The following is a 16,097-nucleotide window of genomic DNA, read 5'->3' on the forward strand; positions in this document are numbered from 1 at the left end:
TTATAAACTGTTGGATAAAATCTGAGAACATAGAGAAACCATAGTGAAGGAGAACATACCAACTAAACACATTGATCTCTTAGGGGAATTGAACTCAAGGCCCCAGCATTGTAAGGCAACGATACTAGCCACTGTGTTAACCTTATTTGTTGTACACAAGAATTTCTCCTGCAAAATACTAATGGATGTTATAAGACAGAGAGCCAGGTGCACCAAGCTTCAAAAAAGAGTGATGAACAACCAGCCAATGGGCTTCTAACGGTCATGTTACAGTCTGGGGTGAAGATGTGTTATAGTAGCGATTATTGCACCGCTATAACACTTCCTGCTTCACCTCATTAACAAGGTGAAGCAGCAAGGGACATTGACAAGATGTATTAACATCTTGTCCGCCGTAGATGGGGAATGTAAATCCCCCCCCCCCCCTCTGGCAGTGTCCCCTGGTCAGCTGTACTGGGCATGCGCGAGATCTCGCTACTCACGTGTGATCTCTTGCACAGCCCAGAGCCGGCAGCAAGGACAGTGCTGTCACGGCTGTAGGCATAGGGCATCGCCTCCCTGCAGCTGGCAGGCGGTGGAATGGTCAGCGCTGCTGACAGATCATACATTTTCCCTGTATGTCGGCCTGCTACCTTTCTTGCCTAATGCCCCTGTCATTTTGTGAGCAGCACCTCCTTCTTATTAGAGGGAGAAGCCGTATTAGTGCACATAACGTGCCCTGATACCACTTCTCCCCCATAACAGTATTTCTTGCATCTGCCCATGGGTTAAAGAAAATGACTTTTAGGAGCTGAATGGCTGGTTATTTTTTACTCTGCTCTGTATCACTTTTTGAAGCTTAGTACATCTGGCCCAGTGACAGATAATTGTTGTTTCCAGTATGTATCACTAAAATAATTTCAAGTAGACAAAGCACCAAGGGCCTAATTCATGTTTGTAAGTAATGCCAATGTTCATGCAACAGGGCAATTATCAACAGACTGCGAATGTTCTGCAAGAGTCTTTGCAAACATGGTCAGACTGACAAGTGCATGAGTGAGTTACAGTTAGGGAGCATTTGGAGGAGCTAACGGTGGGGTCTGTCATGTCTGTTTTGAAGGTGTGTATCTGTCTTTGGCGGCATGTACAGTAAACATTGCGCCAGTGTTGCTACTGCTACAGCCAGTCTACGCTGCCATAGGTCAACCCCAGTAGTTGATTTTCCTCATTATTGCGATGGTGCTGCTCTGTGCTCCTGTTGGCGTCTATCTTATTTCCTGGGTGACATCTTCACTTGTACTGATTAACAGTTCTGTAACCTGCATTTGGATACATAAATTAGCCACTAACTATAATATGACTATAGTTCATTGCTAAAGGCTTATTACTTAAAAAAAAAATAAACATTTGTCTGTACATAGCTAAAGCAGCAAAATATACATAACGGTATATGCTTTCAGGATCTACATTTCCTAATATAAATTATTTAGGGAAGTCCAAAAAACATTATTGATGAATTTTCTCTTATTTTGTCAGACAGCAGGGCCAACAGCTGTGCCGGGCCCCGGCAAAATGAGTGGGCATGGCCAAAGGGAGGGGGCATGGCTATACCCCTAGAATAAAAAAACAGGGAATTTAGACCCGCCTCTCACCCTTTATATGGGTCCACAATAAATGTAGACAAAGCAACAGAATATTATAAAAGCCACAGGTGTCCCCACAGTCTCCTGTGCCTTCTTCTGGTTCTTAATCCCTCTCACCAACATGTTTCGATACACAAGTTTGTATCTTTTCCAAGGTGTAATGAGGGACATCTACACTGATTTTATATATAATATATATATATATATATATATATATATATATATATATATATATATATATATATATATATATATATATATATATATTAGAGATGTGCGGTGGCCACTTTTTCGGGTTTTGGTTTTGGATCTGGATCTCCCTTCGTGTTTTGGATCTGGATTGGTTTTGGCAAAACCACCCTTGTGGGTTTTGGTTTTGGTTTTTGATCTGGATTTTTATGAAAAAATGCTAAAAAAGGCTTAAATACAGGTTGAGTATCCCGTATCCGAATATCCGTTATCCAAATTATTCCAAAAACCATACATTCCAGAAAGTGAAAAAAAAAATTTTTTTTTGCCTAAAAACTTATTTGTACCATATGTAACAGCAGTACTGAGGACATGATATGTAACTGGCACTAAATATGTTCAAGAAAATTATTGCTTGGCATTAAAATTCAGTATCTGATATAGTACACAAATTTGGTTTCATGTTTTGAAACCTTGTTTTTTGAACAAATAAAATATATTTGTGTGTATTTCGTGTGGTTGATACAACATAATTGCAAGATACTTCAAAATACATCACTGAAATATTAAAATATTCCGAAATACGGAATAATCCATTATCCAAAATTCTCCTGGTCCCGAGCATTTTGGATAAGGGATACTCAACCTGTAACAGAGTTTGGGCCTGTTTTATTAACCTCAATAACATTAGTTTCCACTCATTTCTAGTCAATTTTGATCACTTCACAGCTTACAAAATTGTTTTCATTTACTGTAGTTGGGCCAAAAGGGTATACCGAGGTAGCTGGATGACTAAGCTAAGCGACAGCAGTGGGCATCACATACATGTGGACCTTACACTTCCAACCTGTCACATCTTCGAAGCAGAGCGGCACTGCAGGGGCAGACAGGGTGGCAGTTTAATAAACTTTCCCAAAAAAAGAGAAATGCTCCAAAGAGCAAAAAATACAAAGAGGTATCGGCCTTGTCATGACTGGTGGTAGCAGCTTCAGCACTTCTATCAGGTTGCTGATCTCCCACTATTTCCTCCATCATCCTCCAAAAATGTGTTTTTATTTTATTTATTACTTTTATTTATTTTCCTTACTTTACACTGGACACAGCCTGTCACACTGGACACAGCCCCTTGGACACTGGACACTGCCCCTGGACACTGCCCCTGGACACTGGACACAGCCCGTCACCCTGTACACAGCCCCTGGACAATGGACACAGCCTCTGGACACAGCTCCTGTACACTGGGCACAGCCCCTGTCACACTGGACACAGGCCCTGTCACACTGGACACAACCTCTGTACACAGCCCCTGTACACTGGACACTGCCCCTGGACACTGGACACAGCACCTGTACACAGCTCCTATACACTGGACACAACCCCTGTACACTAGACACAGCCCCTGTACACAGCCCCTGTACACAGCCCCTACACAGGACACAGCCCCTGTCACACTGGACACAGGCCCTGTCACACTGGACACAACCCCTGTACACAGCCCCTGTTCACTGGACACTGCCCCTGGACACAGCCCCTGTACACTGGACACAGCCCCTGTACACTGGACACAACCCCTGTACACAGCCCCTGTACACTGGACACAACCCCTGTACACTGGACACAGCCCCTGTACACAGCCCCTGTACACTGGACACAGCCCCTGTCCACTGGACACAGCCCCTGTACACTGGACACAACCCCTGTACACTGGACACAAACCCTGTACACTGGACACAGACCCTGTCACACTGTACACAGGCCCTGTCACACTGGACACAAGCCCTGTCACACTGACCACAGCCCTTGTACAGCCCCTTGTACACTGGCCACTGCAGCCCCTGTACACTGGACTTGTGTACAGCAGCCCCTGCAGACCCTAATCGAGTGAGCAGCAGCAAAATAATATATTATTATTATAGCACAGCACACAGCACAGAGCACAACCACCCTCTTCCCTCTCCTATGCTGAAGTAAAGATGGCGGGGCACGCGTGCGTCTTATATAGAATCCAGATCCCGCGAGAATCCGACAGCGCGATGATGACATTTTGCCTCGTTTTCAGTCCGGAATTTAGGCGGGAACTCCAGAGTCGGCTCGGATCCAGACTCGGATCGCGATATTCGGATCTTTTGGATCCCGGAGATCCAGACCCGATCATCTCTAATATATATATATATATATATATAAACAACCAATTGCAAAGTCCTGGCTGTGTGTCGCGTATTTATTCATCCTGAGTGCCGCCTGCAAACCTGTGTTATATATATATATATATATATATACAAAGAAAATATAAGTGCGCAAAAACAAAACCTTAGAGACCAAGTAGAAATAGTGTGACTTGTGCACACACAACGGGAGATATTCCGTCTCAGCCAATTTCAATAAGCACTCTGGGTCTTTTCAATTTAGCCCGGCAGCTCCAAATCACCTGAATTCACAGGTGTGGGATTTCTAGAAGAATAAATTAGAGCGCTCCATAGTGCAGTATATCAAAGACATTTATTTTGTAAAAAGCAATTTTAGCCTTGCATAAAAACAGGCGGTTATAACGTACCGCAACAGCATATACAGTGATCTTACACACTGAGCAGTAGGAGCGGTTACACTCGTTAGACGCTTGCTTGCATCAGGTAGATAGGGACAAGGACTCCAACGCCAGGCCATGTCCCAACGCGTTTCGTAGTCACGTACTTCGTCAGAGGGCCCTCTGTTGCGGTACGTTATAACCGCCTGTTTTTATGCAAGGCTAAAATTGCTTTTTACAAAATAAATGTCTTTGATATACTGCACTATGGAGCGCTCTAATTTATTCTTCTAGATATATATATATATATATATACATACATATATATATATATATATATATATATATATATATATATATATATATATATATATATATACAGTATACCGGTTCCAATTATACAAAAGCAAAACCTATTTCCAGACATTGAATGAATCCTAACGGCTAAAGGTATTACCACAAATGTCCAAACAAAACAGTCCATTGCGCATTTCCTACAAGCTCCGAGACTGCATCTCCAATAACTTCCAGAAAGAAAACCGAAAGTACGGTTCACAGTATGCCATTCATAATGCGGTTCTCCCTTCCATCGGACATTTGCTTCCTGTACCATAGCCTGGAAGTATATCAATATTTCGGTAAGCTGATATACATAAGAATGTTCAAACCGCCTGATGCCATTTCATTAGAGTCTAATGTTCTGGAGATTTGTGAATAAAAATAAATAAAATAAATTATATACATAATACTTTTACAATTTTAAAGCAGAAATTAGGAAATGGATGAAGTGCTAAAAGTGGATGAAGTGCAAAAAGTTAAGGTGCATAATAGAGGAAAATACACAATAGATATCCAATAGTAAAAATATTACATAAACCACTTGACCTCAAAGTCTTTGTTAAGACTGCACAGTTGTAATGTTTTTAGATTGAAAATCATTTTAATTTCTTCTTGCGCTAGTCTTTTTGATATGCTTCTATCTCTAACATCACCATCGAATTTATTTCAACCCCCAAAAAATAGCTTGATATGGTTTATGGATCGTGGATGCTATGAAATACTCTTGTAACAGGTGTTTGTACTGCAGACATTAAAATAAATTTGATTAGGGATCCCTCAAAGCATAAGCTTTAGGCTTGTGATTAAGAATAATTAGGTGTATTAATGAGGCAAGGGATTCTTTATAATGGGCCTGATTCAGCATGGATCTAAAAAGCAAAATCTTTCTCTAATGGCCAAAACCCAAATTGGGCTGCATGTTTAGACAATCGCGGTTCTAGTAATCTATCCGCGGGAGCGATGTAGTGGGTACACACTGAACGATATGCATAACAATATTGTTATTTTGCATATATTCCATGAAAATTGTGCAGTGTGTACCCAAATTCACGTTCTCTGCCCCATTTGCAGTGCACATGGTTTTGCACAAAATAGATAAAGATTTTGCTTTTGCGATCCATGCTGTATGAGGCCCAATGTACAGTATAAAGGCAAACAAGGATCAAATCTTGCTCATCAAGGGCGAGATTCTCTAATATTCGCCGCTCAGCTCCGCCCCCCTTCGCCTCTCTTCGCATACATAATTATCGCATATGCACTAACATATGCGATAATTATAGCAAAGGACAGCTCTTGCGTTAAGAGCTGGCCTTTGCGGTGAGAGTCGCCGGGTCCCAGCAGGTCCCGGTGGCTCCCCCTCCCTCCCTTACCCGGCGCTGCTGCTGCACCGGGCTCTCCTCCTCCCTGCACCCGGAAGAGGATCAGTGCAGGGAGGAGGTCACAGGTCCAGGCAGCAATGCTCTGTGCTGCCCGGACACAGGTGAGGGGGCGATGCGGGGCGGCGGGGTGGTTGCGGGGCGGCGGTGGGATGCGGTAGAAGCCCATTGGCTTCTATGGGGTATCGCCAGATTTTTCCCCCCCCGCCGCGGTAACCCGATGGGAGATGCTTAGTACATCCCAAAATGTGGTAAAAAACCTGATAACGGGGTTTTTACCGCATTTTTAGCTTAGAGAATCTCCCCCCAAAGCAATTAAATGTTGTTAAGTCTGGAATTAATATGTAATTAATGTCTAATATAAATAATCTACAAACACTGATAGATAATGCTTCAGAAATGTGTGCTTTCACCAATTTTCCATATGGGGTATAGGTTGTTGGGGAATCTACTGTATGTCCCAGGGGTCTGATAGGGTGAGCAGCCTGAGCCTGTGCATGCCTACATCTGTAGCTGATAATATAAAAAAGATGACTTCGGAATAGTATATTTTCTAAGTGCAATAATTCTTTCAGGTGCATTGATTTTTCCATTTATGTGCTTGTTGTGAAAACAGGGTCTTATGTGATAAGATACGGAATTGAGACAAGCAAGAAACCAGAGACTGAAAATTATATAATGGAAGGAGCAGAGTCCACCAACAGCACAGAGTTGGAAATGAGACTAGTCAAATAATAAAGTAAATAAATATTTAAAAAAATTACAGTAAATAAATAAATTGCAGAATAATAATGACCTTTGATTGTGATTGTTTTACCATGGTTGCAACTTCAAGGCGGGACTTCGGAAAGGTAAGTAAAAAAAATAAGGGTGTATCATATTCTGGTGGCTTTTGTCACATGTATAACATTTTTGAACCCATTGTGCCATGAAAATTGACTTGCATTCGGTATTACTGGGTAGATCTTTCTAGGTTCCAGATGATCCCATAAGTGAGGTATGATGTGAGAGTTGATGTGTCTGCAGTTGTTTATAGGTCGTTGTTTAGTGCTAAATGGACATTTGGTGCAGGAGTTTCTTTCTGTTGGTTTGGTCGGTGAGGGTGTTCCATGCTGCAACTTCAACAGTCTGTCTGTGAAGAAATGGTGAGAGTAACTTCCCATTATTTATGGGTATTGCCAGTGAAGGAGGTAGTTGTACAATGCTAGCAGTTTTCCTCATACTGAAGATTACTCCTTGGAAATCCTGGATGGGTGGCGGCCATGCAAAAAAGCTTAAAAACTGTTGTCCCACAGGTGAAATGGGAAACACTATTCCGCATTCCGCCCACTGCCACACTTTGCAAGGGAAGAGGAGGAGCCCCATCTCTTCTCCTCCTGCTGGACTGATTTTTGCTTATTTGTTCAGTCAGCAGCTGGACTTAGTACACATGGCCACCAGGGCACATGCCCCATGGCCACCAGGGCACCAGGACACATGCCCTTGTTACGCCACTGCTCCTCTGACAAAAAAACAGATAATTAGTGTGAAGTTTTTATTTCACATACAAAAGGGCTTAAATGCGCCGCCCCCCATGTGAAGGATGTAGAAAACGCAGTGGAAGTCATTGTGAATGTCGACAGCTGATTTTAGGGTAAGGTTCAGGGTAGAGTTAGGCTACTGTTGTCAACATGCTGAGTGTCAATAGTCCCATTCTGGCAATGTAGGCATTGTGAATATTAACATCCAGTCCATGCCCACATTCTGAATGTCAACTTTGTGTACCACACCCTGTTTTTGGTTACAGCAGTATTGTGAGACTATTACCCAACTCTTACTATGGTGCCTGATGACTGTTCTTTCATGGCCTCAGTTCTGTTTCTATCACAACAGAGTACTGTAACAAAACTATTTTCACTGCAGAAGTGTTGTCAGGTATAATGTTTGTAAATGGTGAAACACCAGAACTATGGTTTCTAAACTTGAATAAATCATATACAGTCAGACTGTGGGGCAAATTTACTAAGATGGGAATTCTAATTCACATGGGATGTTGCTATGGGAAATTCCAAATTCCAATAGGGACAGATATTGATGACTAAATATTCTCGGTAAAGTGCTGAACAGTATTTGCTGTATAAATAAAAACAATAAGTGTGCTATATAAATAAATGTTAATAAATAACTAATGAATGCAGGAGGAAGCACAGATGATTGGGTTGTCACACAATATTTACTCATATATTGCAGAACTTGGTGACCAGAGTACTGATGAGTGAAACAAGAGATGTTAGAGCATTACCAGTGAGTGGATGGGTAGGGGTGACAGTGGTACCTTGGCTAGCATATAAGGAAGGAACTTCCCTGCTGGCAATGTATAGCGTAACTTATGTTGACACTCATAAAACATTTACAGAGGATAAGTCATATTTGTCCTTAGCAGCAAGAAGATTAATAACAGTGCAGTTCATTAATTGTCATCGTGCTGTGATTAAACTTAAGTGTAGTGATTCATTTGAAATCATGATACAAATTTGTAGATAGTACACTGTTATTGTGCTAAGAAATTATAGTGATAACCTACTAACCCACCATACATGGAGCAACCCAAATGCTAGTTGTAACCCAAAAGTTAAGAGGCAGTCACTTAGACCATGTAATGAGAGCTACATATAACAAGGATGGAATAACAAGTATGTTTGGGTTGGATGTAAAAGCAAAGTATTAGGATAGGTGACGTACGAGCCCCTCCCCCTCTTCCTCGCTGATGAAGCACAGCAGTAGTAGTCACACTGAGAACAGTGATTGAAAATGTTAAGATTTAGATTGGATGGTATCAAATGTATGGGAACAGCCTGTACCACAGGAGGTTAAGCTGCATGACTGACTCCTGCATTACATCCTCACTCCAGATATAATGAGAAGTGCTGCTTCAGTTTGTGATTCCTGGATCAGAACTGACAGTTTAGATTGTTGTAACCTTTTAGATTATTTAGTTCCCATAAAACACCAATAAATGTTTCTGAAACATACTTGTGCAGCATGACCATAATAAAATATTCAGCAAATTTGTTTTATTAAACATATTGGGACAATTATTTAGTATCACCATCTTTTTTACGTTCACTTGATTTTATCGGGAAATGGTTTAATTATGGAAGGTAACATTTCGATATGTGGATGGTTTGAATGATGGAGTCATTGGGGTAAATTTGTTAAAGCTGGCCATACACTTATGCAATTCTGTCCGATTTCACTCTATTCCGATGGATCGGGACAAGAAATCAGGTGAAACGTGGCCAAATTGCATGTATCTTACATCCGACCCGATGCGCGTTCCCGTGCGCATCAGATCGGATGCGGAGATTGAACCTGCTGCACATACTGTAGAATAAATTGGAATTGCAGCCATCAGTGCATATTGTGGCTGCTTTATAGCAGCTGCAATATCTTCCGACAGTCGGTCATTCATCCGGCACCCACAATATCTATGGCATTCGATTTCCCTTGAATTCCCGCAGCAGCTATTTTTACATACAATAAATCATATACAGTAAATTGCTTGTCAATATGGTACAACGAGTGTCAAATCAGATGGAAGGATTCCCGAGGAGCTGCCGGGGGGGGTTCATTAAAATCAAATGCAACTTGTGCCTTGCGCTGATTTATGGGGGCCTTAAGATTGGAGTTCTATTGATGAAGATGATACTTATTTAGCTGCTTCTAGGAGATAATATATAGAATATAATTGGTTGCTATGAGTAACATCCCATATTTAATAGAACGCCCATCTTAATAAATTTACCTCTGTGAATCTAATTGCTTATGGTGGCCAGGTAATCAAGACCATAGGTGTGGACTTTCTGCAATCCACAAATTTCCTGCTGCAGTTTCAGATAATGGACAGTAATGTCCATCAGTGCTGGTCCCATTGGACAAGGACTCATCCATGTTTATGACCTGTGGCAGGCACGCCTTCCTCTGAATGTACCATGGCATATGCATTGGCAGTGAACACTGCATGTATCTCTGGGATGGATACCCTTGTGAGATTATTGTCAACAGCATCCTAATTTGGGGTTATACCATGGTAGAACACAACATGCAAGGTCCTCCAAAGGATCTGGAAAAATCAACATGCAGTTACACCCCGACCAGCGTCGGTTCAGTGTCACATGCATATGTTGGCCATTACTTAACTATAGAGGGTGTTAAGCCATATCCTGTCAAGACACAGACTATCCAACACATGCGTACTCCCACAGATAAATTGACACTACAGCGTTTTTTTTGGTATGATCGATTATGGACTAATTGCTGCAACAATACAGTGAGGTCATAGCCTTGTTCTGCCACTTTTTACCCAATGGCATTGAATGGTATTGCTTGGACTGCCATGCTGCTGTCATTTATCATCTTATCATCTCCCAGCATGGTCTTGGAGATGAATATGCAGGATAACATCCCATCAGTTTGTTTCAAGGGCCCATACTGAGTCACATTATGATCAGATGGAAAAGGAACTGTTGGATCCAGTCCGTGCATATCACGGGTTTATCTATGGTTGTCCAGTTTTAGTTGAGACGACCACCAGCCCCTGATTACCAAGAAAGCTCTACATACTACTTCCAGGTGCATTGTCTCTCAATTTAGAAATACAACAATGTAACCCAAAGATGGTGCTGTTATCATGTAGATATGACCACCAGAACAGAGTTACCTATGTGGCTTACCATATGTTTGCAGTGATCTCTGCTTTACTGATGTCATGTAGGATGTATGTCTCTTTTGCTGGTCCATTATTATGTGCAGGGGGATTTGTTTGTAAACCATGCTGCTAATTGCATGTACGTCTGTTTCTGAAGACTTAATGAAGATGATTTAATTCATTTTCCACTTGAGAGTTCCAATTTTACGGATGAGTGATGATTCACTATCCGCTCACGGAATGTCATGACGAAACATCACTATATAGCGCACATCTATAATAATCTGGGCTACATCGATTGCATTTCTGGAATGTGAAAACTTCAGAATCATTTCATCATTCCAACATATAGTTCTAAGAGAGGGTTGATCCAAGATGTCTCAATCATATGACGCAATACATGTAATGCAACCCAAATTAGCTTGTGTTTCATTGTGCATTGTGCATATAACCATAAGCCCTGTTACCAAAACCTTGGATGAGTCAATCATAATGATGACTTGTTATGTAATCATAAAGCTTACATCACAACATGGTGGAAATTTAATAAAGTGGGAGTTCTATTTTACATGGGATGTTGCTATTGCCAATCAATCAGATTCTATTATCTTCTAGAAGGTGCTAAATAAATAAAACGTAGATTCTGATTTGTTGCCCATAGCCACATATAATGTGAAAGGGTGCCGGACGGATCCCAACTGTCAAAATGCCGACAGCCGGGTGCCCGACGGACACCCGCTATTTTCCCTCGTGGGGGTCCACGACCCCCATAGAGGGAGAATAGAATAGGTGCCCGCAGCGTGGCGAGCGCAGCGAGCCCGCAAGGGGCTTTTTTGCTTTTTTGCGCTCGCCATGCTGTCTGACTCCGGGCAGTCGGGATCCCGACGTCGGGATAATGACTGTCGGGATCCCGACTGTCGGAGTACCATACCACACCCAATGTGAAGTAGAACTCCCATCTTAGTAAGTTATTTGTAAGAATAATGATTATGGTGCGGTTGTGGTGAAATAAATGTATAGACTTGCCGTCACTCAGTGCTACTTATTCCATGACAAACAAAGCTATTTGCCTGCATGGAGTGCCGATGTTTTGTTTGTGCGCATGCACATTTCATCACAGGATGTCAGCTGCCCCCCCTGTTGTTGTTGATTGTGCATGCATATGTAAGCGACCTGAGAGTCACTAAGATATGTGTGCACCTTCTACATCATTCGAAGGTTGGCGACCATCAAATGATGTTGTGGCAACCCATAGGCTGCGATTGGATGTTTTTTGCCAAAACATCCTTCGCAACCGTGCGGCCAACTCAGCATGTGAAGGGGGGGCAGGTGGACCTGGGGGACTCATCTGGGGGACTCACAAGGCTGCAAATTTGTATTTTGTTTCATACATTTGATATAGTCAAAGTTCTGGCATATACTGGGCTATAACAGGAAAGGTTCTGTTTTTTTTGGAAGCTGGAGACGGGAGGCTTGTGCGTGCCAGAGGTGTGCCGGGAAAATTTGGGAGCGTGGCCTATCAGAAGAAGGCGTGGTCTGTACGGACGATGCTGCCCGTACAGCAGGTGACATGGAAACAGACCCACACCTCCTCTGCTTTTGCTACTGCAGAGCCAGACTGCTTAGTCTGCAACTCAAAGTCCCCCCAGTGTCTGGCAGCCAGAGCTTCCCAGCCAATCCCGGGCCTAGCCGCCACCTGCAGCCGAGCCCTTCCAAGGGTGCAGCTCCTCCTTTGCATCCTGGGCAACCTACTGTACCTGGCTCCCTGGTGACTGTTGCCTGGGCCCCGCCGGCCACTGTCCTGCCTCTGCGCCTGCCTCTGCTCCAGGTACATGTCAAGTGCAGGGACGTCAGGTGACATACGTGGCATGCGCCTGGCCATGCTGCGTGTCTCCTGTGCCCCTGCGCACTAAGTAACAGGGCAGGCCCAGGGTCCGCAACGCGTACTGAGGTGAGGTGCTGTGGCGGGTGGTGCGGTTTGTGAGTGCGGCTGATTTTGGTGTCACCCCACTGAGCGATGACAACCGCACCCGCCTAGTGACGCCACTACTCCTCTCAAACCTCAAGTTAAGGTGGTGCATTCTGGAACACAGGGCCCTTTGCCGCTACAGGCCAAAGTCATTCTGCTACAGTACCTCACTCACACTGCTTCAGCCCATGTCAAAGCAGAAGCTTAATACAAAACAATTCCAATGTACCATGTGATATGGGCATCCTGCACCTTCCCAGCTGTGGAGAGATGCCATCTACCCAGGCACTTCTCTTATTATTATTAGAGATGTGCAGGCTCTGACTTACTCTGATTTAAAAGCAGGATCTTATTGGCTATCAAATGTCAACAACTGTCATGTGATTTGGGAAAGCCAATAAGATCCTGCTTTGAAATCAGAGTAAATCAGAGTAAATCAGTGCCTGCACATCTCTAATTATTATTCCTGTAACTGAAAGCTGAATACCAGCTAGCCCCTGATATTCCTCAAGTCTCACTCAGGGAACTTGGAAGATTAGGTCAGTGTTGCAGGAGCAGAGCATCGCTCAACTGCCTTGTAGACATTTTATTAATAAATTAAGGTATCTGCAATGTATTTTCACTTTGAGCTTTGCCAGTTTTTACTTTCACTTTGAGCTGTGAAAGTTTTCTGCCCACAAACTCTACACCCCACCCCCAGTCCCTATCTGCTCATACCTTTATTCTCTGTCTTCACAGCTCCCTCTCCACATCCCCTCGCATGTCCCCCCATGCGGAGAAATCATAAATCATTCAATGGTTGCCAACCTCTGAATGATTTCTTCAGGCCAGCATGGATAATTGCTTTTACTTTCCGTTATGACATCTATTAGCACACATAGGAGTATTCTGGTCCAGTGAGTGACCTATAGCGGTCAGTGGCATTACTTCACCATACAGATGTGATGATCATAGGTTTTCTCTCACCTTATATCCCAAACGAACAAGCTCTATATACCCCTTTAACTTTCATGTCACATTCCTTTTCTTTAGTGGATCCATAGAAAGTGTATATTGAAGCAGTTTCCCCCCAGAGCTTCTATATGGCCATCAGTGGGGTCCCAGTTTAACCAGCTAACAATATCTGGCAATAAAAGTTTGACCTCATGGGCTCAAAGGAAGCAACAACTTCTCTGCTTTAAGGCCCTGATTCTGGTTGACTCTGTAAACTGCGAAGCTTGCAGCTTACCAAATCCCATAGGGCCTGTCTCACCGCCCGCCGAATCGCCACAGCCACCATATCCCATTGCAACTATGCAAGTTGATGTGTCATGAAGACACATCCCCTCGCATGTCCCCTCCATGCGGAGAAATCATAAATCATTCAATGGTCTATTGTAGAAAGAAAAAAGATAACTCTCTTTTTAGGGGCACTAACTTGTTTACTTAAATTAATTAATGTATTTAATATGTGTTAATAAGTGATCCAATGCGCTATCCTGCACGTATGTCCCTGGGCACCCAAGGCACAAAAAAGAGGAAGGAGAAACACAGTATAGACAAAAAAGAGAGGAAAATAGCGTGTCACAATTAAATATGAATATAAAGAGTGCCTATGCATCCCCTTACGGGGGACTAATCCGAGCTCGCACTAGTGAGCCCAAAAATCAGCGCCCTCCTTCACTTGTTCATGTGTGGCAGGGCTGCAGTTTTATAGTGATTTAACGTGAAAACAACATTAGTGCACACTTAAAAATTGAGAAAATTTATTTTTGTTTCAGCTTTTTATGTTCAGTGATTCCCATATATGGTCCTTCGCAGAACCCTTTGGGTCAATGATTGATAAAGCTGAGTTTTTTTGGGTTGCTTAAATGTGAAAAAATTGAATCAAATACAGTATTAAAACGTGTAACAAAATTTATAAGTGACTAATTAAGAATAAATAGTGAATGGCGAAAATATCGTTTTACAGGGGTGTCAGCCACCTGAGAGAGACCCCAATCTCATATCTTATATATCTATTACATTTAAATTGTTACGATTAGAGCAGATGTTTACTTGTAAAATCATTCAATGGTCGCCAACCATGAATGAATTCTTCAGGCCAGCAAATATAAGTCAGTGGAGACTGACTTATATTTGCGCCCATTCTTCTGAAGACAGGGCATGTGATGTCAGCCGCCCACCCCAGGAACACCTCCTCCCGCCCGAATTCCCATGGGAACACCCAGCATATTTAAGGGAATGCTCATGAAATGCTGGGTGTTCCCATGGGCATAACCCAGGCCAGCCGCCCTACGCCCCCCGCCATCTCTGCCCTGTGCGAGTGACTCGCCGAGTCACCGAGTCCGTTCGCCCATGGACCCTGCACATGCGCATAAAACATTATGCGCATGCGCAAAAAGAAAACATCGATCCCCGTGCGAACGCGCGGGTATCATGTGAACTTCATATTAATTCTCTTTAGCGCTCTTTCAATCAATTCATCACTATTTTTAATATAAGAGCTGCTTAGTCTAGCGCAAGTTTCCATCACCAAAACCAAATCATGTGAACTACAATGACCCCCTTAGTGTTTTAGTGGTTCATACTCACTCTCCAACGAGCCGCGTACACAAACCAAGCCTTCCACAGAGTGACACACATGAACACCTCAACTTCTAATCATTTCTATATGTCAGGAGATCTTTTGTTGGGCCTGATTGCTGGAAATGAAAACAATTCCAAAATCTGTCCCAGCTCTTACTTTTAAGGCATTTGATATAACTAAAAATGGGTTGAGGGCAGAGTTATCTTTTTTGCATTTCTCTATCCTGTATCCTGAACGATGTTCCCCTTTGACTGGTTTATTACAGCTTCCAATAATATCCTCTTCTGTATCCACTATGCGGATAATTCAGGAATCTGCTTTAACTTATTTTAGCAGTGTTTGTCAAAGCCAATCTGAGTAGACAAATTATTCATCTGCAAAGTTGAATTAATCAAGTGAATAAAACATGCTGACCTCTTCAACTAAGATTAATAAACTAGAATAGATCTCTTCCAGCATGAGCCTGCTATAGCATTTATTTTCAAATGGTTTCAACCTAAACTAATTTAAATCATTATTTTAAGTGTGTTCCTTCTACATAAATTATATTATTTAGTCCAAGTTAATGCAATTAGAACAAAGTGTGAAGAACAAAGCAGAAAATGTTGAAAGGTATGCTTTATTTTATATTCTGGATACTAGTTTCCTATTGCTATCTGATTCAAGCAGTAGGACTGTGGGGGACAGGGAAATCGGCTAGGGAAGGTGTCCATGGAAGAGTTAAGGGGCAAATTATGGCTGAATAGGGAATCCAAATAAGGGTGAGGTTCCACTGTCACACCGCAGGTTAACAGCACTTAGCTGTGCAAAGTGGGGTTTATT

The 16,097-nt window shown here is 42.6% G+C and overlaps 1 protein-coding gene across 3 annotated transcripts in view; it reads left to right on the top strand.

Moving 5' to 3' along the window:
* LOC146035826 (uncharacterized) overlaps positions 1-16,097 on the top strand; it is a 159,123-nt gene that overhangs the window by 128,686 nt on the left and 14,340 nt on the right. Inside the window, exon 1 of one of the 3 annotated variants that reach the window (XR_014460725.1) lies at positions 6,389-6,789. The exons of the other annotated variants lie outside the window; for them this stretch is intronic. The gene's annotated coding sequence lies outside the window, so the exon portion shown is untranslated. Of the gene's footprint in view, positions 1-6,388; positions 6,790-16,097 lie in introns of those variants that run through there. 3 annotated transcript variants of the gene reach the window in all.

Source organism: Crinia signifera, chromosome 9, assembly GCF_055691185.1.
Source record: "Crinia signifera chromosome 9, ASM5569118v1, whole genome shotgun sequence".
NCBI lineage: Eukaryota > Metazoa > Chordata > Amphibia > Anura > Myobatrachidae > Crinia > Crinia signifera.